This window comes from Chenopodium quinoa, unplaced genomic scaffold, assembly GCF_001683475.1.
Source record: "Chenopodium quinoa cultivar QQ74 unplaced genomic scaffold, ASM168347v1, whole genome shotgun sequence".
In the NCBI taxonomy this organism is placed as follows: Eukaryota; Viridiplantae; Streptophyta; class Magnoliopsida; order Caryophyllales; family Amaranthaceae; genus Chenopodium; species Chenopodium quinoa.
In genome coordinates this window covers 7,855,921-7,876,340 of record NW_018742204.1, presented here as the reverse complement: position 1 = coordinate 7,876,340, position 20,420 = coordinate 7,855,921, and the positions used below count along the sequence as shown (strand labels likewise).

General features: G+C 39.2%; 1 long non-coding RNA gene across 2 annotated transcripts; it reads left to right on the top strand.

Moving 5' to 3' along the window:
• The first annotated feature begins 11,637 nt into the window (after positions 1-11,637).
• Positions 11,638-14,438, top strand: LOC110710108. Of its 2 annotated transcripts, none has more exons than XR_002509131.1 (2): positions 11,638-14,000; positions 14,098-14,438. It is a non-coding gene; the product is annotated as an uncharacterized LOC110710108 (long non-coding RNA). The 2 variants fall into 2 exon arrangements; XR_002509134.1 differs by having other exon boundaries at positions 11,639-13,701.
• The last annotated feature ends 5,982 nt before the right edge of the window (positions 14,439-20,420 follow it).

Genomic DNA, 20,420 nt, shown 5'->3' with positions numbered 1-20,420 from the left:
TCCAATAATACTGTAGATGGATGGGGCTTGACAAGAGTTTTCCAATTATATATTATAAGCCCAATTCCGATGAATATTGAGGAAGTTATGACCAATTTACTAAACTGGGCCTGGTTTGAGCCTTATATGCAGCCCAATGATCTTGGGGAGGGCCTAATATGATTTATCATTCCTAATTCAATTAGGAATGGTTTTAGTCTTCTAGATTCTTCTAGAAGGTTCTTTTCATTCCTAATTCAATTAGCATTGATAAATTGACTTGTTGACTTTTTAGAGTTTTAATTAAAATCAAATAGCATTTTCGAGGAAATTATATGATTTTATCCTCCAGTACGGAAAACTTATCTGATTTTCGAAAACACGTTGAAAATAGGCTTGGCGCCTGACCCCAGGCTTTGGCGCCTGGAACCAGGTCTGGCACCAGTGTTGGTGCCTAGCGCCAGTTAGCCAGGGTTTGCGCCAACTTTGTTTTTTGTGCGTCAGACTCTGTTGTGTTTATTTTATCTTTTTGGCTTATTTTCTCTATAAATATCGTATTAAAGACTCCGTTTTCGATCATCAACTATCAGTTTTCATTCGCAATCATTATTCTTTAATTCTCTCTTAAATCATTCATCTTTCTCTTTCTCTAAAATTGCTTTTTTACATACAAAATTCCTCATTCACAAGATCTAGAAACACCTAGCCATATTCGAAGTTGCCTTCGCCCTAGACGTGAAAGGTTTAATTTCTGAGGGTTTGGTCCCAAATCTCTATTTCAATTATTTAATTTGATTGTTTGATTATTATTTTCCTTGACGTTACTAACGTGTGTATTTTGTTATTAGAAAGAGGTACGAAGCATCAAAGTAAGTACTTTAATGGTTTTAATTGATATTACGATGTAGAAATCATGTTTATATTGTTATTATGATATTCCTAGTATCATGTTTAGGAAAAGGTTATAATATCAAATATGTTTATTATGATTCCTGCGATGCTTCCTGTGTTCTTCCTAATATTTATGATTGTTAGTATCATGTTAGGGTTAAAGATTTGATTTTTAATGCTTAGTGACATGCTAGGGTTTGTTAAAAATCTTGTTAGTATCATGCCTAAGATTTTACTATTTTTATTATGTTTTAATATTAACATGAACATGATTATGATTATAATTGTTATAATTTATGATGATTATGAATATTATTATTATTTTAATGATGATTATGGTTATTGTTATGATTATTGTTCATGATTATTATTGTGATATTTGTGATTATTATGTTGCTTGATATTTATTCTTTATTGCTTGATCACCTTTATTGCATGTTTAAAGGGAATTTGGTACTTGTAATCATGCTTAATAAGATAATTAATAATCTTGTTTAGGGTTAATGTGATTATAATTTCAAGTGATCGCCAATAATAGATTTGTTTGTGCATTTATATTCAACCAACATAGATAAACAGGTTTAGGGTTAATCTATTGATTGCATGTTAGTAAGAAAGCGCACATGAATACGATCAGAATAAAGTAGAGGCCTATTATTAGGTCATGTTCAATCTCTTTTAGGTTGGATTTGTACCATCATTCCCGAACCCTTATTTGGTTCTAGACCTTATGGAGTTGATGATATTTTGGATCGTTAAGGGGTGTAACCTTCATCCTATGAACGATTTACAAGTTCCTAAAAAAAACTTGTTAGCGACTCTTTTGCTCTATCTTCTTCCCTTTTGGACGCCACCGTACTTTAGTGTATGATCACAGTGGGGTTCAAGCTAGTGGGATTAAAGCTTAAAATTATTCCCTACAGTTTTTGGCGACTCCGCTGGGGAGGATTTTATTTTAATTCCTGAATTTGTTTCGGCAATGATTTAGAATGAGTGGATGAGACTCGAAAAGTTCTAAGTAGTTCATGTACGTAATTTTTATTAACATTTTGTTATATGCATAAAAAAGATCTCATTGGAAAGACCATCCGTAATGTGTTAAAAATATAGGATTTTACACGTAGGAAATTTGAGGAATGTCTTTCACAACTAGGACTAAAATAACACCGCGCGAAACTGGAAGATTTTATCGAGCACGGAAAGCTGCTGAGGCATGTGGGAAGTAGCGTCAGGGGCCAGAGCTTGGCGCCAGCATTTTAGTCATAGCGCTAGGCGCCAGTATTGGCGCCAAGCGCCACAGTTAAAATCTGGCGCCAGTCTCTGATTGCTGGCGCCAATTTCCCCTAATACCGAGCCAGAAATATGCGTTCTAGTTTCGACCGGTTTTTTGTATTGTTTGCTCAATCCTGCTTCTTGATTGAATTTTTTCTCACTTTTCTAAAACCCATATGTGTTCTACATATGGACATAACCCCCTGGGAATTCATGCTCCATCTACCCGATTGAACACTCCGTGCAACAAAGGGTAACATCTGAGACGTTGAATTCACCAAACTATGGAAGCGAGTTTTTTCTAAAACTCGCGGTGTCCCATCCACTCGCGCCAACCCTTCACGGTTAGGCTTCCGCGCGGTGCATCTGGACAATTAACCATGGACCCTCTATTGACTAAACCATATCCCGAACTTTAGAGAACTAGAGCCATGGTTAGGTTGCAAACGCATTGTATCATATTGTGCCTACTTGACTAATTGTGCATTATTTGTTGTGCATATATATTCTATGTTTCTCTTAACCGTTTGTTGACTTGTGTTGAGACTAAAAAAATTTTGACTTAAAGAACTTTGCCTAATTAATTAATTAATTAGAGTCAATAAAGTCTAATTTTTTTAATCGGAATCGACCTAGTACGACTTTAGGCATACCCCACTTGACTAATAACACCAAAAACAGTCCCAGACCAAAGCTCCAATACTGGCGCCAAGGTCTGAGCTGTAGCGCCACATTATGGAGTGTAGCGCCTGACGACAGCTCTGTCGTCTGGCGCCAAGCTCCACAATGCGACGTCAGTCCAGTCGCTTAGCCGACAGTTCGGATTATTGGTCGAGTCATCACCTAGGGTCTAATTAATCAGTTTTCTAATAAATTTGGTTAATTTTGCTGTCAATAGTACTTATTTGAGTCAATGATCGAGTTTAGGCACTAAGTGCCATGGTCTTACACAAGAGTCCAAGCATATCACTCACACTCAACGCACACACCAATACACATACTTTAACCATGTTTAAGAGAGTCTTGTGTGCGCGTTTTTTTTTCCGTCATTTTTTTTAAGGGGGTAAGTCGGATATTAATCCACCAATAAAAAAAAAAATACTAAGTTCCCTAAAAATATGTACATTATTTTTGCCAAAAAATATGCACGCTTTTATTTTTTCCCTTCTTCCTTAAAGTAAATAATAAAGTCAAGTAGATTCGAGTCGAGTAATTAAAACGCAAAATGGTTTGTTTACAGCGCATGGTAAAGAAAGGAAGGACGGTTAATCAAAGACAACCTCTTCGTACAAGTCCAACTTTTCGACAAACCCATAGCTCGTAAGAGGAAAGCTAAGGTTATAATGGCAACACAAGAAGAAGTCAATGATCTTAAGAACCAACTGGCTACCGTGACTGAGACACTGAAGCTTCTCGCACTCAAGATCGATGATCTCGTGAAGCAACAACAGATGGACCTCATGCAAGAGAGTTTAAGCAAGTTGTCTAGCGACTACAAGTTTCAAGAGCTTACATCACAAGGGGTCTCGGTGGACAAATATCTTCTTCCGCAGAAGTTCAATGCCAATGACATCCCAAAAATCAGAGCAACTGATAACCCTTACTTCCATTTAAGAGCATTCGAAACAATAATGGGTATTAAGGGTATCGATAAGAAAGTTTTCCCCTCTTTGTTCTCACTATCTCTCGAGACCGTTTTGCCAACAATGGTTCTTTTCTCTCGAGAAAGAAAATACCTCTACCTGGGAGTCAATAACAAACGCTTTCGTTGATAGGTACAAATGCAACATTCAAGTCGAGACTGACCATAGGGAACTTGAAATCCTCAAGCAGAAAGAGAATGAAGCTTCACCTCTTTCTTTAACAAGTGGAGAGAAAGCTCAGCTAAGATGATTGAGGTGCCAAGTGAAAAAGAATTTGTGAGACTATTCATCAAAAATCTTCAAGAAAAATATTCCAAGCATCTCAAATATCAAAATAATCTCCATACCTTCAAGGCCGTTTATGACATTGGGATCAATATTGAAGATGACTTGGCTAAGTTAAAAGCTTCCAACAATAACTCCAACAGTGGCTGGAAAGGAAAGAAGAACGACAATCCTTCTTCTTCCAAAACCACCCACTCAAAAAATGTTAGCACCTTTAATTTAGGAGAAGTCCTTGCTATGAACAATCAAGGACAGAAGAAATCATTTAGGAGGAACTTCACTCCTATTCGTATGAGTTATGACACCGCATTTGATCGATTAAATGCAAAGGGTCTTATAACTCCTATTGGACCATTTGGGGACCCACCAGTTGAGAAGAGGTCGGCTAATTGGAACCCCAATGCACATTGCAAATATCACCAAGGTAAGGGCCATCTCACTGAAAACTATTGGAAGCTTAAGGAAGCTATCCAAGACTTAATTCACAACAACAAGCTGCCGTTGCCCCCTGCTAGTAAGAAGCCAAGCATCGAAAATGCACCTCTCGCTCATACCCTGGCTATCTCCGATGAGGAAAATGAGGTTGACCCCTAATCTCTCATTAGACCTGTCAAGGAAATCCGTGCCATAGAAAAAGAAGAGGAAATCTTTTTCGATGTCAAGGATAACCTTCCAGAACCAGCAAATAAGGATGATATACAATTGCTCACACTGTCTATGAGGCAGGTATGGCAACTACTACGTGAAGCTCTCAAAGTTATGAACGAACTCCATAAGAAATATGATGAGCTTCCACTTCCGAAAGATGAACCTAAAAGAGAATTCACACCAGTGAGAACGACTTATGAGGCAAAGCATTTTCCCTTACAAGTCACTGAAAGACCCAAGAAGAGCAATAGAATTTACACTCCAATTGGGATTCCATATGCGCAAATGTTCGAAATGCTCTCCGAGAGTGGCGAGATCAAACCTCTCGAACCGAGACCATTCGAATCGTTGAAAAGGACAGATAGATATTACTATCAGTGTCATCAATCAGGGGGTCACACTATAGAAAACTGTTTCAAATTCAAGGATTTGGTTCAGAAAATGATTGATGAAAACAAACTAGTCAAATTCAACAAAAAGAGGATACGACCATTAATGGAGTTTGGGACAGTGATGAAGAAGATGTCTATCTAAAGGATGTAGTAGGACCTACACCTTCTGTGTCATACACCACAGATGACATTTGGACTGAAGAAGACTCATCGATAGACGTCCTCACAAGATCCGGAAGAATGCAACCTCCCGTTTCAACACAACCTATGCCAATCACACAACAAGTTCCCATACCTGTCATTGAAGACAATGAAATTGTTAAGCAGTTTAAGAAGACAAAAGTCGAGATGAATGTATGGAAACTTCTGGCAACATCTCGAGAACATAGGTTGGCTATAATGAATGCCTTGGACAAAATTAGGATAGACTCTAACACTAATCCTGAGGGACTAGCAAACTTCCTCACAAGTGACCTCCCTAGCCTGATTAATTTGATCACCTTTTCTGACAAAGATTTACCCCAGAAGGTGACAAACTTTACAAGGCATTAAACCTCACAGTAGTTTGCAAAAGGATGAATGTTCCTATGACCCTTGTAGACAATGGTTCGGCCATCAACGTCTGTCCACATAGAACTGCGAGGATGCTCGGCAATAGGGATAAAGATTTAACTCCGTCTAGACAAGGAATAAGGGCCTATGACAAAACTCGTCGTCAAGCTCTTGGCAAGATTACCCTAAATGTAACGGCGGGAGCAATAGAACATGCTACTACTTTCCAAGTAGTATACATCAAAGCTTCATTCAACTTATTGTTGGGACGCCCTTGGCTTCATGATCTAAAGGCCGTCCCTTCATCTCTCCACCAACAAGTGAAAGCTATAGTTGGGGGAATTCCAATCACCATCGATGCTTCGCCTATGAGGATCAAATCTATAGAAAATCCAATTATTAATGTGGAGCACGACGAGGATGATGAAGATCTATGGGGCTTTAACGAAGAAGTCTCCTTAATCCAAGAAGATGAAAGGACCCCTCTTTGCCATGACCCCCATTCAAACATGATTGTCAATACCATGCTGAAGAAACAAGGAAATTTTCCTGGGATAACCCTAGGAAAGAATAAAGGAATGGCAAAACCGCTGAAGTTACCTGGCCTCCCTAAGTTAGACACTTTCGGACTTGGTTTCGAACCGACTCGGAAAAATCTCAAGTGAGCCCGGGAAAAGGCAAAAGCACGTAGGGACGCTCGCATTCAAAAGAAAGCAATTCCAATGGATTAGTACCCTCTTACGCTTAATGGTCAATTTATAAAAGAAGGAGAGGACTATCCATGCCATGAATTTCCCGAGCCATTTGTTGTAAACAGCATACGACAACCGGGATTCGAGATTTTCTTGGATTGCTACTTCACTGATGAAATCCCAACTCCCGTCCACAAGGAGAAAGCACCCCCATGCTTTGACTTTAACGTCATGGGATTACTGTTCGGGCAAGAAAAGAATGAGCCAACTTATAAAGAAGATAACTCCTTGCTCATTCAAATAGTCGTACAAAGTGAAAGCTTCGATCCCTCGAAGCTAATTACTCCAGCTGAAGGATCACTACAAGGGTGGCGCAAGACTATCAAGGTGACTACTCCAAGCGGAAGGAAGATATCCATCACGACAGGGCAAGGACCGATGTTCTAAGAGTCGTTTGAGTCAGAGTCTGAGTCGAAGTCTCTCCCTCTAGAGTTTTCTATGTCTTTAGTTGTAACACCTCCCCTCCTATTTCTTCCCCTAGGATAGTTAGTGATCCAGTCCCTGAGGACATATCACTCTTTGATATAATGATCTCAGAGTATAATAATATTTCTCATTTTCCTTACTTCTCGTGTTCTTCTCTAACCTAAGATGACGAGCATTGCTTAACTAACGATGAAAAAGACAAATAAATTATTAAAGCAATGGAAACACTCGAAAGGAAAACACCGGTAATCGAAGAAACTGGAACAGTTGATATCTCAAATGATCCAACTCATAAAATAGAAGTTAAAATCGGATTAACATTGAATTAACAAGAAAGAACCGATTTAATTAACTTACTTAAAGAATTTATCGATGTATTTGCTTGGTCATATGAAGATATTCCAGGCATTAATAGAGAAATAGCTCAACACACTATACCACTAATTCCAGGAATGAAACCTGTAAAACAAAAGTTGCGTCGAATGAAACCTGACGTAGTCCTTTACATAAATAAAGAAGTTCAAAAACAGATAACCGCTGGTTTCATCAAGGTATCCAAATACCCCGAATGGATCGCCAACGTCGTCCCAGTTCCGAAGAAAGACGGAAGGGTAAGGATGTGTGTCGACTATCGAGATCTAAATAAGGAAAGTCCAAAAGACGACTTCCCTTAGCCACACATCGATATTCTGGTAGATAACACGGCAAATCACGCGCTTCTCTCATTCATGGATGGGTACACAGGTTACAACCAGATTCTCGTGGAAGAAGAAGACATGGAGAAAACAACTTTTATAACACCATGGGGCACTTACTGCTACACGGTAATGCCATTCGGGTTGAAAAACGCGGGTGCTACTTACTAACGTGCAGCAACTGCCTTACTCCATGAAATGATGCATAAGAAGTCGAAGTATATGTCGAAGACATGATTGTAAAATCAAAATACCGTCCAGGACATTAAGTAGCCTTAAGGAAATTTTTCGAAAGGCTAAGAAAATACAATATGATGTTGAATCCATCTAAGTGTGCTTTTGGAGTCACCTCAGGCAAGCTCTTGGGTTACATCATAAGCTCTAGTGGAATAGAGGTAGACCCAACCAAGATCAAAGCAATCATGTCAATGCCACCGCCCAAGACTGAGAAACAGATTCAAGGATTTATTGGCCGGTTACAATACATAAGTAGGTTCATATCAAAACTTACGACGATATGTGAACCGATCTTCAAAAAACTCAAGAAGAATGTACCAGTAATATGGTATGACGAGTGTCAAAAAGCCTTTGAAAAGATCAAAGCCTATCTCGCAAATCCTCCCGTATTAGCACCAGCACTTCCCGGAATACCTCTCAAGTTATATTTGACGGTTACCAAAGAGACAATGGGAGCTATGCTAGCACAAGAAGTAGAAGGCAAAGAGAACGCAATCTATTACCTAAGCAAAAATATGCTCGAATACGAAGCACACTATACACCGCTCGAGAAGTTGTGCCTCGCCTTGGTGTGGGCCACAACTAAGTTAAGACATTACATGTTGGTGCATACTGTCTTCATAGTCTTCCGATTAGATCCACTCAAGTATCTATTCGAGAAATCTACACTCAATGGACGCATATAGAGATGGATAGTAAATATAGCCCAATTTGATGTAAGGTTTATGCCACAAAAAGCTATTAAAGGATCCGTGGTGTCAAACTTTCTAGCAGATTTTCCAATAAAAGACTCGACGCCAATGCAAGACAATGAATTTCCAGATGAAGGCCTAATGGTTACTGAAGATGATACTTGGACCTTATACTTCGACAGAGCCTCAAACCAAAAGGGATGTGGCGTTGGAGTGTTCGTAGTATCACCTAGAGAAGAGCATGTTCCAATCTCCATAAAGCTTAATTTCGACGTTACCAACAATGATGCTGCATATGAAGCATGCGTGGTAGGCCTTGAAACTTCTTTGGCATTGGGAGTAAAAAAATTGAAGGATATTCGGAGACTCTTCTTTGATCATCAATCAGATATCTAAAAGGTGGAAAGTAAGGAGCGAAAGCCTAGCCCCTTATCAAACCTATCTGGAAACTCTTACCGATCAGTTAGACAAGATAGAATATACATATCTACCTAGAGAGGAAAATCAATTTGCTGATGCCTTGGCAAGATTAGCCTCAATGGTTAGGATTCCCACGGAAATCGAGCAAATGCCTCTAACTATAGAAAAAAGGCACAAACCAGCATACATCCAGGCTATAGAAAACGACGAAGTAGTCCAAGGCGAAGAAGAAGAAGAAGAAGAAGAAGAAGAAGAAGAAGAAGAAGAAGAAGAAGAACCGTGGTACACGGACATACTCAATTATGTCACCAATGGAGAATACCCTCCTCATGCTGACAAAAGAGCAAAGCGAGCACTAAGGCTTTTGGCTTCCCAATATGTACTCATAGACAACGAGCTAAATAAAAGGGTACCTAAAGGTCGAGCTCTCTTATGTGTAGGAAATAAGGATGCACAAAGGGCAATAAGAATAGTCCACGAAGGAATCTGTGGCACTCATATAAACGGCAAAATTTTAGTCCAAAAGATAATGCGAGAAGGATATTATTGGACTACAATGAATAGGGATTGCCATCAATATGTAAAAAGATGCCTTTAGTGCCAAATTTATGCCAACTTACAACATGTCCCTCCATCTTTTCTCTATGCCTACGCATCGCTGCAAAGCATGTAGGACTCTTTCTCGAGTGAAATATTATTTGTCGATATGGAGTCCCACATGAAATGATAAGTGACAATGGAACTCACTTTCAAGCCGAATGTAAAGAATTGCTACAAAAATACGGCATTCAACATCATCATTCTTCCTCTTATAGACCTCAAGCAAATGGAGCAGTCGAGGCAGCTAATAAAAATTTGAAGACTATCATCGAGAAAATGATGAAAAATTATAAAGATTGGCCTGACAAACTCCACTTTGCATTGTGGGGTTACCGCACGTCAATCCGTACATCAACGGGAAATACGCCATTTTCCTTGGTATATGGAATGGATGTCGTACAACCTGTCGAATTAGAAATACCATCTCTACGCATCGGGTTAGAGAGTAAACTCGATGAAGTTGAATGGACTAGGGCAAGTTATGAAGAATTGATTCTACTCGACGAGAAACGACTAGAAGCTCTACATCACACTCAGTGTTACCAAACTCGTATGGCTAGGCATTTTAATAAGAAGGTCAAGACAATAAATATCAAAGTATGAGACTTGGTGTTAAAAGCACTAAGGAAAAATGTTTTAGATCCAAGGGGTAAATTTAGACCTAATTGGTCTGGACCCTACATTGTCAAAACAATCCTGTCAGGAGGTGCAGCAAAATTGACTGATATGGATGGCAATGAATTCTCGAACATGACAAATCTTGACCAACTTAAGAAATACTACCCATAATTACTTGAGTAGGATACTCAAGAGAGCTACGTTCGGCCTGATTCCTTTAGAAAGGATACGTAGGCAACCCTTTACGGGTGCGGCCACTTTATTTTTAGACATCTCCGCGTTCCAGAAATAATTAAAAATTCAACAGAAGATCGGTGAGTTATCGGCGTAACAGAGAAGAACCTGGCACCAGCCAACAATCATCAGTGCCAGCCGATGAAATTGGCGCCTGGCGACAGACTCCAATGATAGGCGCCAATTGCAAATACGTGGCGCCAATTTGAAAATAAATTCTGGGCGAATTTTGGTGTTTTTTCGGAAAATTTTCGACTTCCGTACTCGAAGAATTTCTGGAAAATTAATTTTTTCGGTTTTCATTGCTTTAATAAAATAAATTTAAAGTAAATAATTTAATTAAAAGATGAAATTTCATTAATAAAATAAAATTACATTATTGATGGAATTTAAATAAAGCTAAAATAAATTAACTTTAAATAAAAAAAAATAAACTAAGTCTAATAAATTGAAAGACAAGAAATGCTCCTAATCTTTCTTTTCCTTTCTAGCCCTTTTCCAATTTTTGTCTGCTTCCTCCTCCTCATCCATAACTTTAGCTAGTAGGCACCCTTTAGAGGACCTACATTCAAGTTTAGAGTAGACAGTCTTCCCTTCAGCTAACACTCCATGCTTCTTTTCAACCCAAGCCTTTTTATCCGTGGTGTCAACTTTCCTTTTCCCTTTATCTTTGGTATCATTTTTCTTCCTAGGCATTGCAGGTGTTTTGAATTCAATTCCTGCACCTAGGCGTTCCTTGGCATGAATCACCCAGTCACCCAGACGACTCTTCACATCAGTTTTACCCTGCTTTTTATTCGAATCCTTCGAAGGTTTCTTCAGCAACCACTTCTTTACATTATTGGGCAAGGAAGGAGAAACCTTTTGGGTAATCACTTCCCATAAAGGTCTAGCACCCCAGTAAGCATCAAATCTGTCTACTTCTTGGGAAATAGGGTACTCATAGGGAGGACGAAGATCCCCGGAAGGAATATTCTGAAGCATGTCGTATTGTCTTTTTACCTTGCAGGGGTAATAATAAGTCACACGAGACAAGCTTGGAAGACGGCAGAAAGGTTGCTTGTTAACACCAACCGTCTTTTCTATTTTCCACCACTAGTAGAATAATGCTCATTTGCGTCGCCTTATTTGCGTCACTCGTAGAAACAAATGACGCAAATGATATATTTTAGCTTCACTCTAAGTAATTTGCGTCGGACATTAACTATAAAGCGAAGCAAAAGTATGATATATTTCAGCTTACTTATATTTGCGTCGCTTTCATAAATAGAAACGACGCAAATAGTAATGTTATTTGCGTCACTCATTTATTGATAAGTGACGCAAATAACTTTGTGGGTAAATTGCGTCACTTCTTTCTTCATTGAGCGACGCAAATGACTATTACCACTACCACCCACTCAGTGCTTCCTCTCATTCAATATAAAATACTCTTGCTCCCATGTTGCCGTTCGAACTTCAAAATTAAACCCTAGCAAATTCAACTGCAAAATCCCCAAAAATTCAACATCAAAAACTCAAGAAATCCCTCCAACCAACCGATTCCCCAGCGTTGCCTTGTTGTCGTTCGTACTGCAAAACCTACCGATTTCAACAGCAAAACCCTGATAAATTCGACCCAAACCAACAAATTTGACCCCAAAATCAACAAATTCAACCACTAATTGAAAACCCCAAAATATCCAAGTTAAAACCCCCCATTTTCTAGCAAATTCGAGGCAAAACACCCCATTTTTGAGCAAAAATCGACCCAAACCACCCACGAAATTCAAACTATTAAAATCGTTGATATTCGAGATGAAATACCCTAAATCGAGGCTAGTATGGGATTGCTGCTTGTTGGTGTTGCTGTTGATGGTTAGTTGGGCGGCATTGGCTGATTTATGCGGTGGCAGCACTATTAATTGGTGGAGATTTGGGTGCCGCTGCGGTGGTAAATTGCTGTTCAAAAGTTGTTGGAGTTCTCACTCGTTCTGCTTTGTTCTATAATTTCTCATTCGTGAGTGAGCTTTTTAATTTCTCATTTTATGTAAACCTTGACTTCAAAAAATCTATCACAATTTCACGGTATTTTGAGCAATTGTTCTTGTTTAATCGAGTGTTTGTATCTAGATATAAAGTTTGATTAGTGAATTACTTGGTGCATGTGTAGCAAGTGGCTTGTGGTCGGTAGTGAGTGTGGTGGTGTGGCTTGGTGCAGCGGGCAATTTGTTGTTGAATTGTTTGTGAATTGCAGGGGATAATGTTAAGGTTTCTCTCTTATATTCAGAGTAACTCTAATGTTATTGTTATTCGATGAATTTTCTTGTTTAATTGTTCTATAATTTGAGATGTTATAGTTAATTTCTTACTTTATTTCTCTCATATTAAAGGTAAATTAACATTACAATTGAAGTGGCATAATCTAATTCTTCATTAATTACCGAATATCGGTTCCACAATCTAGAGTTTCATTATACACTCTTGCTAATCTAAATTTCAGTATACTCAACTTGTGGCATTTCTAAGGTGGATTTTGAACTACATTTATGATTTCACTAGCTTTATAGTTAAATATATATTTTCGTTAGATTCTATGTATTCTTTGATGTTGTAATAAAGCTATATTTTTTCAATACATGTATTGGGTTATGAAAGTGTATGACATAAAGTTCTTGAAGAATAAGGTTACAGTACTTACATATAGCATAGGCTTGATTACATTAGTTAATTGATTTTCGTGTGGTGAAATACTTGGTGCAAGTGCAGCTGATGGTTGGTGGTTAGTGGCGATGGTGTGGCTTTGGTGCAGCGGCAATTTGTTGCAGAGAGATTTTTTGTTTTTGAGTAGTTTGTAAATTGCAGGGGAGAAGGTAAAGGTTTCTCTCTCACAGTCACATATACATATTAACTCTAATCTTTTTGTATTTCATTGAATTTTCTAGTTTGATTGTTATATAATATCAGGTATCAGTTGGATCAATAATCTGCTTATTGCATTTCTCTAGCTAGTTCAATCTCACAAATAAGAGCCATAATTTCTGCCACAAAATAATTACATGACTTACTATTTGCAGAAAAAGCCGAGACATAGTTCCTAAATCCTAAATTTCACATTAGCATGTTTATATAAGACTAAGTTTCAACATTATTTATCACCTGAGATAATTGTTTGTTTTTCTAGGGGTTGGGGGAAACTGATAATAATTCTTGAAGCAGTTAATTTGATTAGAATGGGATCTTGGCAATATTTGATCATTTACAAAAGTTTTAAAAGAAGTTTAAGCCTCCAAGACAGAGTTTGTCTCCATGCAAACAAATTCATCATAGTTCAAAAAACAATGGAGATTGTGAAAGTGTATGACTTGAAGTTCTCGAAGAATAAGGTACAGTGAATATTTTGTTGCATGTATAGTGATAAATAAAAACAATGGAGTGAAATAAATTCATAACTAAGATGTATTTTTTCTTAAAATATGGTGAGAATGATTAGTATTCTTATTTTTCATGCTTGAGTTTGTATCTCTTCTGAAATAAGTTGTATTAGTATGTCAACTTACTTTGTTGCCATGATGCGTGTAGTGACATAAAAAAATTGGGAGGATGTGAGATATGGATACTATGTCATGTGCTATACGTTTGAAATAGTTCAACATCATCGTAATATAATGAGGACCTTATTATAGTATGTGTTGTCACATTTTTCATTACTAATTCAATATATTTTAGATTTGCTACACTCTTGAAATGATTATTTTTTTTGTTTTGTGTTGTGTTAACAGGTTTATTTAGAACAATACCTTATACAGGGGAGGAGATAAATGTGGTTCAAGATATTTGGTCAGACAATTTTATGAGCAATGTTGAAATTTAGAATTTAACTTAGCTAACTCCATTTATTTGTTAGACTTTTTTTGTTTAGTTCTTAGGCTTGAAATGAATGTAATTCTGTTAACAATTTTTTGGGTTGGTCTTTGTTCTTGTGTTGGTTAATGATACCAATCATTTTGAGTTGTAAACTTTTTGATAGGATATTAGTGTATACATTGACGTCATTCCCAAATTTATGGGTAGGTCAAAATACGAAGGAAAATCTGTCGAAATATATACTTGATTTGATTAACTTATCATAATCTAATTGTCTTACATTATGAAATTACAATATATTGATGGAAAAGTATAATAATGTTTTTTAATAGATTTGAAAAAAAAAAAGAAATCATTTGCATCAGTGGTTGAATAAATCCTCAACCAATCATTTGCATCACTCATTTATAAAATAAGTGATGCAAATAACTATATTTTATACATCAGTTGAGTCATTTGCATCACTCGTTTAACAAAGGAGTGACGCAAATAACTCTATATTATACATCAGTTAAGTCATTTGCGTCACTCCTTTAACAAACGCGTGACGCAAATAACTCTATATTATAACAATAGTTAAGTCATTTGTGTCACTCCTGTAACAAACGAATGACGCAAATAACTCTATATTATAACAATAGTTAAGTCATTTGCGTCATTCGTAGGAGCGACGCAAATGACTCAAAAGTCATTTGCGTCGCGAGCAGTTGCGTCGCTCATAGAAGCGACGCAAATACACCCTAAATGAGCGACGCAAATGAATGTTTTTGTACTAGTGCACCATGGGACGACCCACTTGATAGCAAAATCACGTGATTCGAAGAATTTTCTCCACCCATGGTGCCCAATCTTAGGGAAGCGTTTCTTTCTCCTCACGTAGCAATTGGGAGTATACTTCTCAATATCGTCAGGAGGGCTAATTAATCCTAGCCTTTCCATTAGCCACATCTGTAAAAAAAATTACAATGCAATTAAATTATTATTCCAATACAAAAAATATATTTTTTGATTTCTGTAATTAAAAATATTAATTTTCTACCTGTAATAAAATTGGAGAGCCGCGAAAAGGTGCTTTTGGGTCCCTTTTCAGTTCATCTAGACTAATCATAGTCTCTCCAACAATCAATGGCATTGGATTTCTCCCTGATTCAATTTTTTCTAGTACAGTGGTTATAATTGATTGCCCTTCATTATTTTTACCACTACTAAGAAAAAATTGATTAAGCATGCAAAATAGGAACGTCCTTCTTCTATATATACGAAAAGATTCAGAAAGAGGTTTATCAAAATAATGACGTGCAAATTCTTTCAAATTAACTATGTTGCCATCTACTATTTTTGATAAATCCCTTTCTTTTAAATTAAAGAAGCGCTCAAAATCCTTATAATAGTATGCATCTACTCTAGGGATTAATACGAGGTCTATTGCAGGGAAGCCTAAAATAGCACCAAAATCCTCTGGCAAAAGGCTAATCTCATCATACCCTATTCTGAAACAATGAGTATCAACATTCCAAAATTCTAGAGCGGTATGTATGAAATCTAAGTCAAGATCTACCCCTTTGATGGCATAAATTCCCCCCAAGTGAAATAAATCTAATTCTTTTCTGTCTCTAGCATTAAGAGATCGACACCATTCATGAGTGTATTGCGTGAAGGTTTTGGTGACTAAAGACATGGTTATTATTTTTTCTAAAGCAAAGAATTAATTTATTCGCTGGAATTATGAGAAGAATCAGCTAGGCAGGGGGCTATTTATACACGAATTGCGAGAAGTTTTAATCAGAATGAAATACGGCATCAGCGTCAATTAGCGTCAAAACCCCATAATTGGCACCAGCTGTCAGCGCTTGGCGACACACGCCAAGTGTAGCACTTGGCGCCACGCGCCATTTTGTGGCGCCAGCTGGCGCCAGGTTGCCATATCAGACGCGCGTGTTTAATTTGCGTTTTTAATATTAAACTCGAGTCGGCTAATAACTTTATGACTCTGTTTATCTTTCCTAAACATCTTTTTTTTCCTTTTTCTTAATTAATTAAAATAGCTATTATTTATAATTATATTATTCTTTTTTAGACTTTATTTAAATTAAATTCCAAACACCCGACATTTTGTTTGACTTTCCCTTTTTATTTTTTCTTTTTTGGGGAGAGAGTCGGATACCCTCCATCAATAATAAAAATGACGGAATTTTTGCGCAAAATTGTTTGTCACACTTCTCTGCACACACTAACATACACATAATAATAACAAACAAATAAACTCATAATAGAATAAATATACAAATTATGTCTAAAAATAGTGAGTCTAAGGCAAAGTTCTATGAAAAGTCAAAATAAAATATACACAGGAACAAACTACGGCGCCGGAGGACGTATGCCCATCATATCATAAAATTGCGCCGTACGAGGAGTCACCTCTCCACCAGCTCCAGCTCCAGCTCCAACTCCAGTCTTTGTAGGAGGAGGAAGACTCAATGTAGGTCCACTCCACCCAGGATCAACCTAAGGATGAGGCTGCGGAGGCTGCTGCGATGACAAACCTACCTCGTACATCCCACCACCTCTGAAAGCCGAGGTAGCCTCTCCTACCGGTGCAGCATGAGCACCCTCAGAAGAAGATCTCGAGCCCTCTGCAACGTCAGCACGAGCAGCCTCAGAGCGACCACCTCTACCCCCTGATGAAGTACGACGACGTCTCGAGCTAGACCTCGCCGGATCCCACCGCCCCTCAGGTCTCGTGCGAGTGTGAGAAGCAATAGGCTGGCCCTGCAAAAAGAATTAAATCAGAAACAAGGCAAAATTGAAGTGGTAACGCAAAAAAATATATATAAAGAAAAGCTACCTCTCGGATGACGTCATCCCGACGGCAAGTGGCCGCATTCCTCATCCGGACGAGCTGGCTCCGGAAGGCATCTATACATCGTGCCATCGCCGAAACCACCTCGCATGAAAACTGTCAGAAAAATAAGTTAGTAAATATGCATGATGTATGAACACAAAATTGTGAATATCTAGGCTTACTCGAGTCTGGTGGCGAGGAATCGACCGCTCTACAAAGCGCTCGCCCTCGGGAGCCGGAGGAATCATCTCCTCAATCGGCCCATACATCCCCTGGTAAAGGATGGACATACGAGGTGGCACGAACTCAGAAGCACCGTCCTGATAAAGAAAAAGTCAGTAAATCATTTACTTGGGGGTTGTTTAATGGAAAGTAAAAGAAGAAAAAATCTTACCCTCACATCCTCAGCCGGTACGGGGGCTGGAGCCAACAAAGGTAGTAACTCCTCATCATAGCACCGCCCGAGGATCACATAGGACCGCCAAGGGGTACCAACTCCCTCAAACATGCTGGATAACCGCGCGTCATCGAACAAATGATGTGGTGGAGGAGTAGGAACGACGAAGAAATCAGAGGAATGCTATCTAGAAACCCTCTCTTCTAAGTACGCGATCGCTCCATAAGTCCCCAAGAAATAGAGACACTCAGCAGAATACTGTGCGGCTAATCCAGGGACTATCCAACCACCCCACGGCCGGTATACCACCTCAGGCCCCTACAAAGAACATCAATCAGGCGAGAGTATACCTAAAACATCGTAAAAAGGAAAATAAACAATAAAAATGGTACCCCAATGATCCAGTTCCGGACGTGTGTAGTAGACACATCCACATGGCGGCCGCCCCAAGAGGCGCTCACTGGAAATCCCCGTGGCGATGGTCTCGCCGGCGCAGCAGAAGGGAAGTACTCGTAGAACCAAATCTACAGGGACTTAAAATTGTGAGTAAATGCTAGCTAAATGTGTAGAGCTAAACTTTATAGGGAATAATGTTTACCTCTACGACCTTCCAAAAGGCAGACAAAGCGACGTTCGTCCCAAAGGACCGGTGTCGACACGAGTCCCTCAGCGCACGAACAAAGTCGGCATAGGCCAAGCTGGCCCAGTCATAAGTCCCGATCCGGTGAAGATCACGGACAGCAGGAAGATAGTAGAGCAACACCCTACTACCTTTGTCAGGGGAGAATGTCCCTGACAACAACATCAGCGTAAAGATACGCACCCGCTGCTCTCGGGAGGTCGCATCGTCATCAAGAGCCGCTGCCAGCGTCGAGCGGCGAATTCCCCTAGCGATATACTGAGTCGTCTCAACTTCAGCGCGGACCCGAATAGCGAGCGACCCTAACAGCTCCTCCACCTCCGAAGAAAAGACGTCGATCCCACTGTCGAACGGCAGTGGCACAGAGCTGAACTCTAGTCCTGTTATGAGATTGAAGTCCGTAGGGGTGACAATCATCTCGCCCTAGGGGAAGTGGAAGGTGTTGGTGGTGTCCTAGAAGAACTCCACCAAAGCGCGTACTACATGGTGACCTCCACTGGAGGCAAACATAGCCTCGGAGGTCTCGAATAGCGTAGTCAGTCCACAAGACTCCCAGAGGAGTCTCGTCTCAAGATCCCTAGCGATGTACATCTTGTACAAATCGCCCAAACCATCACAGCCGGAACCGTAATACCGCGTCCTCCTATGGTGATGCCCCATCTCACCCTCTCAGAAATGTGGTGGACAGGGGCGAAGAACAGGGTCTGCTCATCCCACTCCGGAAGTCGACCAAGCGAAGTGGAAGGCGTGATGTCATCCTCTACGGGCTCATGCTCCCGTCGAGTGTTTCGGGACCGTGAACCTGAGCCTCGCTGTCTAGCCATACTACATTGTTCAAAAACATCATATATAAAGGTTCTATAATATCTAAGGTTCTCCTAGCCGCATGATACTATGTTCGCAAAAAACAGAGTACGTAGTACTAAAACAGAGCACAAATTCAAATTGAGCATAACGGCATTTTTCAAGCAATCAAACAATTTCTTGCAACACTATAGTAATTATTGTGACAAATTGGACAAGAATTGCTAGCAAAAACATCAAGAACAAGCCACATTGTTCTTCACGACCTTAGGAAGTCCAACAATGGCAAATTGCTCATTTCTTTACCAAATTGAGTCAAACAAGTCTCAAATTACTCCCAAGGCAATATATAAACATAATCAAGCAATTTCATGGCATAAAACTTGACAAATAAAGCAAATTCGTGAATAAACATGCCAAAAATTCATAAAAAATGATGTGAGTTTGAAGAAAACTTACATAGATCGGGAAAATTGATGAAAAGAGCTTTGATTTGCAACAAATTTGAGTGTATTCGGTTGAGAAACGAGCAAGAACCGAGCAATTGAAGCTTTCGGGTTTTTTCGAGCAGTTTCGCGACGAGCAATGCAGCGAAATGAAGAGGAATGGGGTATTTAAGGAAATCCCCGTGCCGGCGCCAAGCCCTATGCATTGGCGTCAAAAATTAGGCTTGGCGCCTGGCGCCAATATCAGTGCCTAGCGCTAAGGCTAAATGAGTGGCGCTGATGGATTTTCAGTGGCGCCAGAGCACCCAACCACTTGGTGAGGTTGTTCTACCTTTATGCAACATATTTTTGGGTTCCTTGGTACGCCAGTTAGCCCCTCTAAGAAATTTGACATGATTTAGTACTCGGCTTGATTACATAAAGTGATCGACCTGATGAAAGATCGTCTCACTTAGCTTAAAGCGCCTAAGCATTGGCTCACTAACAAAAAGCACCGACATATAGGTTCAAAAGCAAAAGAGCACCAACGTACAGGTTCAAAGCAACATAAACGCTGATGTACAGGCATAGCGGGAGCAAAGTTCAGACGAACTTTTAAAGATCGACAGGCGTGGGTCTTCGGTAATTTCCTTTGGAAAATTATCGCATCAAATGAGGATGACTTCAAGTGAGGATATCTTTGACGGCATTCCCTAGCTTGCGGAGATTTGTCACAAAAAACTGAGGTAATTTCGGGCGAAGTTGTCTTCGATCATATTCCCTTAGGCATGGAAGATGGTCATAATGCGAATGGGGATTGTTTCGAGAGAAATAATCTTCGATAGTATTCCCTTGGACGTGGAAATTATCAATGCGGATGGATATTGTTTCAAGAGAAATAATCTTCGATAGTATTTCCTTGGACGTGGAATATTATCAATGCGGATGAGGATTGTTTCAAGAGAAATAATCTTCGATGATATTCCCTTGGACGTGAAATATTGTCAATGCGGAGGAGGATCGTTTCAGGCGAAGCAATCTTCTAATTTGGAAGCAGTTACGGGCGTAGCAGTTTTCAAGCGGGATGGCATTCTCTAGCTTGTAGAAGGTCATCAAAACAGGAAGGATAC